This window comes from Ursus arctos, unplaced genomic scaffold, assembly GCF_023065955.2.
Source record: "Ursus arctos isolate Adak ecotype North America unplaced genomic scaffold, UrsArc2.0 scaffold_14, whole genome shotgun sequence".
NCBI lineage: Eukaryota > Metazoa > Chordata > Mammalia > Carnivora > Ursidae > Ursus > Ursus arctos.
The window spans coordinates 168438-183106 of NW_026622808.1; the positions used below are offsets into that span (position 1 = coordinate 168438).

Here is a 14669-nt window from a genome sequence, read left to right on the forward strand (position 1 = left end):
AGACAAATAGTAACCAACTTAGAGAGTGGAGGAAGGTGAAATCCGGTCTGGAGGAAGGAGGCCAACCCCTGGCCAGACCACCGACCTGACAGACCCTTAGAAACCCTCAGCCTGGGAGGCACCAGGTCCCTCTGGAGGGGGAGGGGTGGGTGGGAATGGAAACAAAACGAGTTAAGAGTTTGTAAAAGGCGCAGTGAGTTATGCCTCCCAACTTCCCAGAGACAAAGGTCATGAGCCTACAGCGTGAAAGGACCCCGAGTGCCCACCTGGACACAAAACAGACAAAGTCAGTCGCTAACTCCCGGCACAAGGAATCCCACAAAACAGAGAACGGAGCCATAAACTAGCACGCGGTGAGCTGGGAACCGTCCTCCCCTAATCACAACAGCTTAAACGCCAGATCCTCAGGGAGCCACAGGGCTTGAGGACATGTGATTGGGCACCTGGGGGAGGAGAGGCCCAGGGATCGGAGTATACGAGCACGGAATCGTCATCTTCCACCCGGGGAGGCTATCAGATACTGTCTAAAACCGAAAAGAAAGACAGAAATGACCATCTGAGCATGGGATGGAGAGATAAGGAAGGAAGCGCTGAACGGGTGTCCGGCAGTCACACTAGCCTATCAGCGGCAGGGGGAGGGGCTTGCTCTGCTGGGGACATCGCAGCGTCCCCAGAGCCCAGAACAGAGCCCGGCACACACCGGATGCTCCCTTCCTGTTTGCCCGTGGTTGGGAACAGGCGGCTGCTGGGTTGTCCTTGTTCTTGCGGGCCTTTCCACACCGTGGACATGCATTGCTTTAAGAAGAATTAAAACTCGACTTGAGGGGAAAATAAACAGGTCGGTCACCCAGAACATAGTTCCAGCGGGAGGGGAGGACAGGAGAAGAAGGACATGAGGTTAGGGGGTCGGCAGGCCCAGGTGGTGGAAGGCCACGATATGGAGGACCTTCAGTCATTCCAGGACACTCTGGCCTGCCTGCCACACACTCCCCAGAAAGGCCACAGGCCCCTCGGCAGAGCCCTGTGCTTGCAGACCCCACCCGGGCTTCCCCTGCTGGGTCCTGTAGCCAGGCCACCGCTGAAGAACCCGGCGCCACTATTCTTTCTGCTGCCTGCTTTCGGTGACGTCTGCTGTCGGCCGGGCTGTGCCCTGGTCCTCCGCCCAGGGCGGGCTGGGGCAGCAGGGGCTGGTGGTGTCCCGCGTCTCCGGTGGAGGCGGCTCTGCCCCGAAGGGAGGGGACGCGTTGGAGAGGCCCCAGGCCAGGGTGAGCTGCAGGGCAGGCCATAAACGGACACAGGTGCCCACTCAGGGCACCCTGGGCAGGAGAGGCCAATGTGTGGTGTCTGGCTGCCAGCCCAGGCCTTGGCTGGGACACGACCGCAGAACCAAGGGCCACGCTGAGGGACTGGCCGTGGAGAAAACGGGGACAGTGCAGCCGTCCAGCCCGAAGCCAGGCCTGAGATCTGCCCCAGCCAGCACCCTGCCTGGCGCTCAGCATGGCCCTCCTCCCCACAGAGAGGCCTCGGGGGAAGCCTCTTCCTGCCCAGCTGTGCCCTGTCCAGGCCTAGAGCCAAGGCGCTGCCCGCAGCCCTGCACTGGGGGAGCTGTCCTGTGTGAAATGGCTGCCACCCCCAGCCTGCTCTGCCCATCGAATCCTTCGAAACGTTCTGTGTCCAGATCCTTTCCAGCAACCACAGATCTTCCTGATATAAGGGGAGAGAGGGTGTTCAGGTTATCTGACCATCTTTGGAATACTGTCATTTGGAGGGTTGCAAACGTTCTTGGGTGGAAAGAAGAACGTGTCCTGGGGGGAGGCCCCCGTGAAGGACTGAGACTGATTCAGACATCTGGTGGCCAGGCAGCCACGACGCCCCCGGCACGCTGAGACAGTGGCTTCCTTTGCCCTCCTCCTAAGGAGAGATTTGCACTGCCCCAGCTCCAGAGCTTACTGCTTGTGCTTGGGGATGAGAAAGCCAAGAAGTCACAGGAAGGGGGTTCGGTCTTGCTCACTCAGAAGTGCCCCCCCACCTGCCACGCAGTGCTATTCTGTGAATGACTCAAATCTGGGGCTACTGCAGAGGGTGCCGCTGTGATGACCTTGTCCTTAGGGGCTGTGCAGGGACAGGGAAGGAGGGCACCGAGCCACATGCCCCAAATATGGCCTCTTCCGTTGTGGTGGGAACCCTCCCTTCTGCCAGCTGGTCTCCGCCTTGCTTGAACCATGGGGACAGTTTGCTAAAAGTTGCTGCCTGGACCCAGTTGCCCGGTGGGAATGTAGGAAATATTCCCCACAGGTCAGCCAGGGAGATTTCTGGGCAGAGATCACAAGGAACGTGTTTGTTTTCTTTATGCTTTTCTGGCAAACGTTTCTGTAAGAAGCATGTATTATTTTTAATGTATATTAAATGTGTAGTAGTTTGATATGTTAATAAAGCCAATTAATATAATTAATGTTTATTTGATTAAAAAAAATTTTTTAGAGAGCACATGAGAGCAGGGGGAGGATGGGGGGACAGAGGGAAAGAGAGAGTCTTAAGCTTAAGCAGGCTCCACAGTCAGCACAGAACCCGACTTGGGGCTCGATCTCACAACCCTGAGATCGTGACCTGAGCTGAACTCAAGAGTCAGACACTTAAGGGACTGAGCCCCCCAGGAGCCCCTATTTGATATTTTAATGTAAACAAACAAAATGTCATCATTCTTTTTAACCCTGCCTGTTCTTTACAACCCAGTCCTGCCTCTTACGTGCAGTCCTCCTAAAATATCCACGCTGACGGCCTCACAAGACTTGACACCATGTTGTGACTCAAAACTCCAGACTCCGGGGGTGTCAGAGGCTGGGGTGTGTGCAGTGGTTTGGGGGAGACAGAGGGTCACAGCCAAAGTTCCCTGGTTCTAATCCAGCCTGGTTCTTCCACAGAGGAGGGGTAAATGGTGCCTCTAGGGTCTGACCTGGGCCGAGTTCCAAGCCAGTGGGACCTCCACAACCCCCGGCCCCCCCAGGTCCCAGCAGCTGTGTGTTGAGAAAGGACTGATGGTCAGAGACAGGGAAAGTCACGAAATCCCCCTCCACTTACTTGCTGCTGAGTTTCGAACCCCCCCAACTCAGGGGTGTAGGATAACTATTTTCTCATGCTCACAGCAGGGGGGGCTGGCCAGGCCCCACCTTTGGCCTCAGCTGGAGTCACCTGGAGGCCCCCTCCCTTCGGTGCTGGGCCCCTGGGCCAGGAGGACGGCAGGGCTGGGCACAGCTGGGTCTGTGGACTGGAGCGGCTACACGCAGCCCCCGCGGCCTGGGCTTCCTCAGTCTGGCGGAGGGAGAACCAGGGGAAGTTACGGGGCCCTTTCTGATGCATGTCAGAAGTCGCACAGTATCACTTCCGCCTTACTCCATTGGTCAAAGCAGCCCACCCGGTTGCAAGGACAGGAGACATGGACCCTGCCTCACAACAGGAAGAATGTTGGAGAACTTGCAGCCATTTCTTCAAAAGCTCCACAGCCCTGCGGCACTTTCTCGTGGACAGTGACCCTTTGAAAAGCCACCTACCACACTTCCCAGAGTGTCACCATCTCTTAGGGCAGGGCACCTGCTGGGGACTTCCTCCTCCAGTGAGGACGCTGACACAAGTCCAGATGGGACGGGACTGGGGAACACGGTGGCGGGATCCGAGAAAGATTCAGAGGCCTTCGCAGCTAGCGGGAAGGGGGTGGAGGCCGAGGGAGGAGGCCGGAGTGATGAGGCTTCAAGCCTCCCGTGGGTTCAGGAGAAGGGTGCCAATCACAAAGATAACACTGGGCCGGGCAGTAGGTGTGGGAAGAGAAGATAGTGGCCTGGTGGGGAGCACTTTGAGTGGAAGGGGCGGAGAGCCCTCTCATCTTTCTAGGCTGAATGCCATGCCGCCTCCCCCAGGAAGCTTCCCCTGCTGCTCCAGATGGAGTAACTGCTCCCTGCTCTGGGTTCCTGAAAACCCTGTGCTGCCCTCATCATGACAGATTGGAGCCCACAAGCCCAGACCTAATGCATCTTTGGGTAGCCAGCCTCATCCCAGGGCAAGACGAAGGCACCTCCAGGCTGAGCGGCCTCCCAGCGGGTGGAAACACCACGGATGGCCTACATCCCTCAAAGGGCTGCCAGGAGCCTCTGGGATGGAACTCTGGCTCCTCTGTTCACTAGGGCGTGACGCCAGGCGAGTTATGGGATTTCGTAACTGCTCCGAGAGCCTCAGTTTCCCCTCTGTAAAGAGGAGGCTTTACTGGTACTCACTTTAAAGAGTCATGGGGAGGACTAGACTGTACTTAGCACAGAGTCAGAGCTCAGCCAGGGCTTTGCCGTGAAATCAGCCCAGTCCTGAGGCCTGCAGGCCAGTTGCCTCCTGGGTCTTGAGCTGATGTGTGGGTTCCCTTGAAGGATGTGCCTCGGCCAGGTCCTTTCCTTGGGGGTGCCCAGTCTGACCCAAAGACAAACAAGCCATGGGCAGGTGGAGGATGCCTGCCAGGAGCTGGCGGGGAGCCAGATGCAGAGAAGGGCGGGCCCATCCCCGGCCTCTAAGTTACTCCTTAGAGTAACGCCCCGGGTGGTAGAATCAGAGGTGGCTTCCCAGAGGAGTGGGAAATTTCAGTTCCAAAATCAAAAGTGACAAGGCGTGAGAGTGAAAAGCGTCTCCACGCCTGTCCCCCAGCCACCTCGGCGCCCTCCCGGGTCTCAGCCCCTCGTGTGTCTAACAGGGACAAGGCAACATCTACTCTTTTCTCACCACTCTGCACGTATCTTCGTGACTTAACACCCACTTAGACCCTACGTGCCTTTCGTCTCAGCACACGGAGGCATCCTCATCCTTTCTGCACTGCGAAGAATCCGAGGGATTCTCCCACAATGCATTTAGCAGGTCCCCTGCCGAGAGACGTGTGGGTGCCCTCCGGTATTGCCCATCTACAAGGAACATCCTCGGGCAAACATCCTTTCCCACGGTCAGGGGGATCTGAGGAAGGGAGTCCCAGAAGGGGGGTGGCCGGGGCCAAGGGCACGCGCCTCCTAACATAGCCAGGTCCTGCCACAGGGCCCTCCCCGCACTGGGGCCCCGCAGAGTGTCTGAGCCAGCCTGCTCCCACTTAGGAAGATTTTAAAGAATGAGGGCGATGCTTGGGAGGGGGGGCAGTTGGAGAAGCAGCCCCACATGGAGAGGGGTGTGGAGATGGAGCAGCAGTGAGCTTGAAGGGAGAGGGGAGGTGGGGATGGCAGGACGGACTTCCCAGCGGTACTGTGGCCGGCAGGGACGATGCGCACGGACTGTGCCTGGGAGCACAGAACAGCTGGCCACCCAGGTTGGGCAGGACCCGCGGAAGGGACGAGGGCTGTGGGCCCAGTGTGGCCGGGCGGTCAAGCACCCTGGCTGAGGAGACGGCGTGCCTGGCTGCAAAGCCTGCTCTGCCGCTACTGTATCCAGTGAGTCACTGGGTATCTCCAAGCCTCAGTTTCCTCATCTGTAAAATGGGCCAATAACAGCTGTCCCCAGGGTAGCATAACTCCTGTGGGCCCTGTGCTTGGCACCGACAGGGTGCTAGTAAACAGTGGCTGTTTGCGTCCAGCTGTTCTCAGCTCAGCAGAGAGCGCGAGCTGGGCGGCTGCTGAGTGAGCGTGTGCGCACGCGCCCCGGGCGTAGCCGGAGAACCTGCGATTCCCCCTCGGTGCCACCCTTTCTGGGCTGTGGGACTTCGGGCGGCCATATGGGCTCTCCAAGCCTCGGTCGTCTCTTCTGGCAAACGGAAATCAGATCTTGGGTGTTGTGATGAGGCTGAAAGGAGGGAGCACGTCCCTGCCTGCCCGGCACACCGGAGTCAGGGCTGCCGGCGGGAGGTGGGGAGGGATGTGGCTTTGCCCCGGGGGCAGGGCAGGGAGGTCTCCTCCGGGCCACGCTCCCCTCCCAGCAGCAGCCCAGCCAAGCAGCCTCGGCCAGCTGGTTGGTTTTGATAAGTGAATATTGCAAACGACAAACAACACAGAGACGTCCTGGGCTCCCGAGGAGGCCTGGAGGAGGGGGGGTTCCAGCCTGAAGCGACCGCAGGGTTGGGCTTAGAGGCCCAGGGGAGCCTCCAGTGGCAGGTGCCGCTGGGAGCTCTGGACTAAGAGGCATGAAGTTTGGTTCTATCCACAAGGACAAAACACAGTAATAAAGCAAGAGTAGTAGTAAGAATAATAATGATAAAAGCACCCACTTATTGAACATTTATGGTGCTACTGAATCCTCAAAACAAGCCCCAAAGAAAATATTTGCAAAACATATCTCTGGTCAAGGGCTTGTCCCCAGAATATACACAGAATCCTCACAACGCAAAACTAAGAAAACAAACAACCCAATAAAAAATGGGCAGAAGATCTGAACAGACACCGCACCAAAGAAGATACACGAATGGCAAAGGAGCACCTGAAAAGATGATAAGCTTCGTTAGTCCTTAGGCGAATGCGAATCCAAACCACAGCCCGGTCTACTGCGCACCCATGAGAGTGACTCCGACTTGAAAGACGGCGATTCCGAGCGTCGGCCGGAAAACTCGCTGGTGGGAACGCGCTGGTGTGACCGCTCTGGGGAAGAGCCTCTTATAAAATTAAATACACACCTGCCTAGGAGCCCTTCCACCCCCAAGAGAAATGAAAACCTGCGTGTACACACACACACACACACACGGGCACCCTGTGTAGGGCCGCCTGGGTGGCTCAGTCGGTTAAGTGTCCGACTGTTGGTCTCAGCTCGGGTCTTGATCTCGGGGGTCATGAGCTTCAGCCCAATGTTGGGCTCCACGCTGGGCATAGGGCCTATTTAAAAAAAAAGAGAAAAAAACCTGTATGCAAATATTAATAGTAGCTATTTTCTTTGTAACGAAAACCAGGAAAGAACCCAAAAGTCCACAAACTTGTGAATGAAAAACGAACTGCGGTCTATCTGTGCATGGAATAGTCCTCAGCAAGGAAAAAGGACTGCGCGGCAGATACGTGCTGACTCAGAGAAGCCACACGGAAAAGACGACATCACATGCGAGTCCATTAGGGTGCTGTCCGGAAAAGGCAAACCACAGCGGCACAAACAGACCAGAGGTTGCCAGGGACTTGGGGCGGGAGGGTTAACAGCCAAAGAGCACGCGGAAAATTTGGGAGTGAAGGAAATACTCTATGGGATGCTTGTGATGCCGGTTACAGAACTGGATACTTTTGTCAGAGTCATCGGGGCGCCTGGGTGGCTCAGTCGGTTGAGCGGCTGCCTTTGGCTCAGGTCACGATCTGGGGGTCCTGAGATCGAGCCCCGCATGGGGCCTGCTGCTCGGCGGGGAGTCTGCTTCTCCCTCTCCCTCTGCCTGCAGCTCCCCGGCCTCTGCTCAGTGTCTCTCTCTGTCAAATAAATAAATAAAATCTTAAAAAAAAAAAAAAAAAAAAAGCTTGGGGAGGACCAGGGAAGCCAGGTCAATAAAGATAAAAAGCCCTGAGTAGCACGGGGCGGGGAAGGGTTGGGGGGACCCGATGCTCAGAAGGGTGACGTCATGAGTCCAAGCCTTGTGGCCCCCTGATAGGAGGAGACACCCAGAGAGCTGGGCCAAGTCTGGGGGCCCACAGCATCCAGGTGGCTCTGGGATTGGGGAAGAGAAGGGCTGGATGGGGGAGCAATGGCTCTTTGGGGCAGGCTGGGTGTGTGCAACAGCGGGAGATCCTGAGATTTCTGAGATTTGGGGACTGCAGGGACAGAGGGACATGTGACGGCTCCAACAGTTCACAGGGCAGCGGGTCAGGGGCCTTCTCACACATCACCTCATTAATTCCTCACCCCAAACTATAGCTCAGAGAGGTTAGGTCAGCCTCCCAGGTCACACAGCAAAGCTGGTGGCAGTGCCTGGCCTGTTGACTCCAAAGCCAGTGCTCTCGCTCTAGGTATAGAAGGGTAGACAGGAATCCCTGAGGACCTGCTTCCCTCCCCAACTTGATGTAAAGCTCAGCCAAGTCACTTTCCCCTCTCTAGGCCTCAGTTTCCACCTCTGTAAAATGGGACTCTAATAGAACAATTCTCTAGAGCTCTGGTGGGAGAGAAAGAAAAGACCAGGGGACAGGAAGTGCCCTATTACCACCAGCCCAAGCACCCACTCTCACACTGGCTGAGGAAAACGAATTAGGAAGGTAAATTGGTGGCAAAAAAAAAAAAGAGGTTTCTTCCTTCTCCTTGGGCCTCAGTTTTCCCATTTGGCAAGGGGATAATTAAGCTAAATGATAGGTGGCAAACAGGGGGCCATTTCGAGCACCCATATACATTTTTTTTACCCCCAATCTTTATTATGAAACATTTCAAACACTCAAGCAGTTGAAGGCTGGGATGGCCATCCCTAATGCTTCCCTCTCTCTCTGCCTCTCTCTCCCCCCACGTAGACACATTGTTTTCTGAATCGTCTGAGGGTGAGTTACTGCCATCATAACCTCTCGCTCCTAACCCTTCAGCACGAAGAACAGGAACATTCTCACCTGTAACCACGATATGATTATCCCAGCAAAGGAAAAAGCTGTAGTTCTGTCCAATCCATGATCCGTACTCCAGTTACCCCATTATCTCCAACACATCTTTCATGGCTGGAGTTTTTGTTTGAACCAGGATCTCGCCCAGAATGGCTTATTCTGGTTTTGTCTGCTCTTCTCCCCTAATTTTTTTATTTTGAAGAAGTTTACATCTCACTGTGTTCTCTAACCAGTTGCCATCATTTAAACGTAAGAAGACCCCACTTTATTATTTGATTTCCACCCCGTCCTGAAAAACCAGGACAGGTTTCCCACGGGGGACAGTCAGCAGAGCCGGGGTGAGCAGCGCTGCCCCTTTGGACGGGGCGGGAAGTCCCCCTCTGCCACACGCCACACGGCTCCCTTTCGTCAGACACCCAGCCCGGCTGCCTCAATCTCGTAACCTGCCTGGGCCCCACAGCCGCTGCCCTTTGGACCCCGATCTGCTCCGGATGATCTCAGAGACACCGGGTCTTCTCAGGAGGGAGCCATCGTTGCCCTTGGGAAGGTCCTGTCGGTCGCGCCCACCTGGTGGCTCGTCCTCTACTGGGCACGCCAGACTCCGGACTCAGCCTCACCTGCGTTCAAATCCCAGCTCACTACCCACCCCTGAGGAGACTATGGACAGTCCTCAGCCTCCCCAAAGCCCGGTGCCCTCATTTGTATGACCCCCGCGGCCCCGGGTGAGCGTGAGGATTTAATGGGATCGCACGCGGAAGGCACTCAGCACAGAGCCGGAGAGGGGAGCGCTCCAGGGGTGCTGCAGGTAGCCGATGTGTTTTTGGGAAGACAGTTGCAAACGTCGGCAAAAACATCTGTGCAAACGTTCACGTCGATGCAGTGAGAGATTGGAAGTTGACCTAAATGCCCAACAACAGGGAGCTGGTTAGAGCTGGTTAATCACTGCGTCCACGAGACAGAAGATTCAGCCGTGGAGACAAAGACGCTATATTTAGAAATGACCCAATTGGCCGTCAGTAAAGGACTGTGTCTAAGAGAATGGTTAGGGTCTTGTCATCTGCTAGTGACATCATGAGATTCCATCAACGGCAGGCTGCACAGCTGTGGAGTGGGGACACTGCTGGGCCCCGGGGACGTCCCAGCAGGTGACACGCCACCCTTCAGGGTTCTGTGCTGATGTGGGGATTAAAAATGGGAAGAAAGAATCTCTACTCGCACGTACTCAGGTGTATGTGTGGGAAGTCTGGACAAAGTCCTAAGAAACAAGTAAATCGCTTGCGCGTGGCCGGCGGGGAACGGGGAGCTTGGAAGCCGCGGGCATCAGGTAGACGGCGGTTCCCGGTTGCCTGGATGTGCTTCCCTTTAGTGTTTCACACACGTGAACATATTGCCTAGTCAAAAATTAAATGTAAAAACGTTCTTAGGGCGCCTGGGTGGCTCGGTCGGTGAAGGGTCTGCTATCGGCTTGGGTCGTGATCCCAGGCTCCTGGGATCGAGCCCCACGTTGGGCTCCCTGATGGGAGGGGAGTCTGCTTCTCCCTCTCCCTATGCCTCTCACCCTGGCTCGTGCTATCTCTCACTCGTTCTCTCTCTCTCAAATAAATAAATGAAATCTTTGGGGGAAAGAAAAACGTTCTTAAAGAATGAGCTGTGGTTTTCATATATTAACCAAGGAAAATGCTCACAGTATATTGTTAAAAGGAGAAAACCCACTACAAAGCAGTGAATATGATTTGATTACATTTGTGTTAGGAAGAAACGTCTGTGTAGAGAGCTCCAGCCTCTGCCTTTTTCATGACTGTCTTCCAGAAACCAGAACACACAGCAGTGGCTGAAAAACATCGAATGAGCCAGTGAAGGAATGAGTGAAGGCCGACGTCTAGAAGGACACACAGCCCACCTGCGAACAGTGGTGGACTTTGGAGGTAGGTTTCGGAGGGGCTTTTACCCTGTTGATATTTTTTTGTGTATTCTGAAACTTTTAAATGAGCCGCCTTGTGCACCTAATCAGGAAAGAAGAACAGTAGAGGCATTAAAAGGAAAAGTGAAGGCTCTGTCCATGGGCGTGGGGGCGGCCGGGGTCCAGATGAGGAAAGGGGGTGGGGGCTCACTGGGAAGAATGTTGGGTTGGCAAGCAGGGCAGGAATCCCACCCACCCTGCCCACACTCATTCCACACAGGCCTGGCAGAGCCGAGGTCCTAGGGGGTCAGCTAGGGCTGCGGGAGTGAGGGCGAGGCCCAGAGAAGGCCTGTGACTGGCCTGGGGTCTCCGAGCAGGGTCAGGATGGACGAGCCAGGCCTGCTTGGGTCTCAGCCTCCAACGGCGAGAAGATGGGATGCTTGGTGACGTTACGCGTAGCCCTGAACTCGATTTCACAGATAAGGAAACTGAGGCCCGGGGTAGAGAGCTAGAGGGGCTAGGAGCACAGGTCTGCAGACAGACTGGCTCAGATTCTAAATCTGTCACTTTCAGGAGCCCACTGCTGACAGGCTTAGCACCTCCGGCCCATCACAAAGACACCGTGCTGACTGGAGGAGCGCGCCTAGATGGCCACGTGCTGCATGATTCCATTTCTACGACGTGCTGGAAAAGACGAAACAACAGGGACAGAAAACAAATCAGAGTGGGGTGGGGGAGAGGTTAAAAGGGGCTCAGGGGACTTGGGGGGATGATAAAACGTTCATAACTTGGTTGCCGTGCTAGCTACGGGAGGGTACACATTTCTCAGAGCTATGCGCTGAAAGTCATTTTTACTATATGTAGGCGTGACCTAAAATGTTGAAAATTGTTTTAAAAACCCCAAAATGAAAACCTCCGTCACGATGGGTACATTGACCTTGACTTTACTCTTCAATGTATTTATATATACTGTATATTTGACATTTTCCAGTATTAAAAAGAAAAGCAAAAAACCTAAGACTGCATCCCTGATCTGCTCAAAACCTTCCCATAGCTCCCTCCTGGCTCAGAGGAAAGGCCGAAGGCCTCGCTGTGGTCAGCGAGGACGCTCAGTCTATCCCCCAGGCCCTTCAGCCTCACCTGTCTCCCCAGCTCACTATGCCCCAGCCCCACCGGCCTCAGTGTGTTCTTTAAACACACCTCAGGGCCTTTGCATTGGCTGTCGTCTCTGCCTAGACCGCTTTTCCCCACAACATCTCCTGACTCACTTTCTTACCTCCTTCAAATCATTCATTAAAGGACCCCAAGTCATTAGAGGTGTGTCCTGGCCACCCTGTCTGAAAGTTCCTCCAGAAGCGTTGCCCACGTCCCTCCTGGCTGAATATCTGGGGCATTTGTCTCCATGAGATAGACCATGTATCTATTTCTTTCTTTGCTTATTGTCTCTCCCTCTGCTAGAACGTAAGCTCCTGAAGGGCAAGGACCTTGGTCTGTTTCATTGTGTCCCCTTAGAATAGTGCCTGGCACACAGTAGGTGCTCAATACATATTTGCTAAATGAATTAATGATTGAATAAATGATAACTTACAGATAGACCTGGTCTCCATGTGGCCCCACCAGGTCCCAGCCATAGGGGCTTTAAGCACCCAGGGCTCATCTACGCCAAGACTATTGGGACCCAGATTTACTTTCTAACTTTTGGGGTCACACGTTCTTTCAGCAACGCATCCCCAAGTTCTCCTTCATGGCCAGCATGCTCTGGGTGAAAACATAAGGTAAATCCATTCAGCTTGGTGTATATTAGTTGCTCACCTTACGTTTTATTGATCTAGTGCCTTCTTTCCCAAATGATTTCTGCAAGTTTTAAAGACCCCAGAAAGCTAGTAGACATTAAAAGCTAGGAGAGAAAGAAAGGAGTCAAAACCGCGGAGGATCTTGGGCTCTTCTGCTAGGCCTGGTCTGCACTGGGCTCTGCCAGGGACTCATTCAGAGAGGAATCTCCCCTGGACCCACGTTGACTGGGAAGCATCAGTGAGGGCTTCCTGGAGACGGTGATGTTTGAGCAACAACACAAGCAAAGGCCCAGAGTGGGAAACAGAACGGCCTGTTCATGGAATTTCTAGAAGCAAGTTCTTTGGAGACAAAGAAGTCACCTGAGACATATAGGAGGTCACATCTTGCTTGCTCGGCATTGTAACTGGCCCTGACTCAGCTGAGGTCAAGGCCCCCTCTGACCCCAGAATCCTCTTCTGTCTCCTTGTACATAATGACTCACTCCTCAGCTTTGTTTTTGTTTCCAAACTCCATGATAACTCTTGTAAAAAAAAAAAAAAAAGTCGGCTAGGATAGTCTCAGTAAATATATCTGACAAAGGACTCACGACGAAGCTATGAAAAAAATAATAAACCTCCAATAAATCAGAAAGAAGAAAAATGAATGGGCAAAATGCTTAAACAGGTTCTCCACAAAATTGGATATCGAAATGGCCAAGAATCATTTGAAAAAGGCTCAACATCATCAGTCATCAGGAAAATGCAAATTTAAGCCACCCAAAGAACCCTTCACATTCATCAGAATGGCTACAGTGCAAAGGGCGACACCACCAAATGGAACTCTCAAAATTATTGTTAGGATCATAAAATGCTGCAGCCACTTTGGAAGAAGGTCTGACAATTTCTCATAATTTGGTCTCATAAAGGTCTGGCCGTTTCTCTTACACCTTCAGTGAGACCCAGCATTCTTGGTAGCCACCAACAGGCATGCGACAGTAGGGACACCAAAAGAGGGCTCAAGAATGTGTTCAAAAGAGGTGTTCAAGATTTATTCATAATAGTCAAAACCTGAAAGCGACACAAATGCCCACCAAGAGGTGGGCGGATCAGAAATTATGGGGGGGGGGGCGTTGTCTGGCTCAGTCAGTAGAGCATGAGACTCTCAATCTCAGGGTCTTGAATTCAAGCCCCACATTGGGGGTGGAGTCTACTTAAATTAAATAAATAAAAATAATAAAAATTATGGTATATGCACACAATGGAATACCATTCAGCAATGGAAAATACACAACATGGATGAATGCCATAGATTAAAATGTTGAACGAAAGAAACGGAACGCTACAAAGTGCATACTCTGTGATTCTGTTTATGTGACGTTTTAGGAAAATCAAATTAGTCCAGGACAGCGGTTACCCCAAAGGGTGGGGCGCTGACTGGAAGGGAGCGAGGGAAACACAAGTGCTCTCTACTGTGAGTTGGGTAGCGGTCACGTGGCAATGAACGTCCAGCTTACATCTTAGTAAACAACCGGTAAAAGGCAACCTGCAATCAGGTGTCTGGTAGGCAGCAACGGGGGGGAGGTCCCGCGCCGCTTCAGGGGTGAAACAGATGAGGGTAGAGGGAAGGCAGGTGAAGTCCGCCTTCGGAAAGGAAGTCTGCCAACACCACCACCACCAACCCCCCGCAGTCCTATGAGTCCTAGTTAAAGTCCCTGCCCCTTTTCTGGGACTCAGTTTCCCCATCTCTGGAACGGATCCAGGGGTCTCCAAGGTTTCTTCCTACACTTCCGCCTCTTTGGGGTGAGCTGGCATTTCACCCCTATCCCAAACAAGGCTTCCCGGGATTGTTGCTCCTCACCAGCCACACCTGCATACGGGTGGGAACGTCACCACCAACCCTCCCATTGCTGCTTACGAATCACCGCTGAGCGCCTTGGGCCTCTAGTCCTCATCTGTGTAATGGAGTCAAGCATACCTATTTCTCAGGCGTGCGCTGAGAATTCTCACCGAGCTCAGTGAGTCCTTACTGAGCGCTCCCCGTAGCTTACCAGGGCTTGGCTTTGCACAAGCTGTGCACACAGCAAGTGCTTAATAAATGGTGGCTTCCAGAGGATGATGAGAACTCCTCATAGGTCGTTACATCTTTTTGAGAACGGGTCCGTGGGGGGGGGGGCGGGCCAAAGTTGCCTGTGGGTCAAACGCAAGAGGGAAAAGTGTCCCTGACGCGAATGCGGCTCGCGTTGTTTTGTTGGGAGCGACGAGGGGAACGCGGCCAGGGAGGCGCACGGCCCCTTTAAGAGTCGAATGGAATGTATCAAAACAAAAAGGTCGCGCGCCCACTGGCTGCGCGCCGCACGTGACCTCACAGCTGATTTCCTGGCCCCCCTCCTTTTTTTTTGTTGCTGCCGCCACCGCGGCCGCCGCCGAGTGTCAGTTTCTGCGCCGCCGCCTGCGGTCTCCCGGCCGCGGGCTGCCGGCCGCCCCGCGCCCCCGTCCCCGCCGCCGCCA

The 14669-nt window shown here is 54.0% G+C and overlaps 1 long non-coding RNA gene across 1 annotated transcript; it reads right to left on the reverse strand.

Annotated features, from left to right (window-relative positions):
- Nucleotides 1–10103: 10103 nt before the first annotated feature.
- Nucleotides 10104–14441, reverse strand: LOC125283765 (uncharacterized). The gene is made up of 2 exons (XR_008959013.1): nt 10989–14441; nt 10104–10492 (listed from the first exon to the last, which is right to left on the reverse strand). It is a non-coding gene; the product is annotated as an uncharacterized LOC125283765 (long non-coding RNA).
- Nucleotides 14442–14669: the final 228 nt, after the last annotated feature.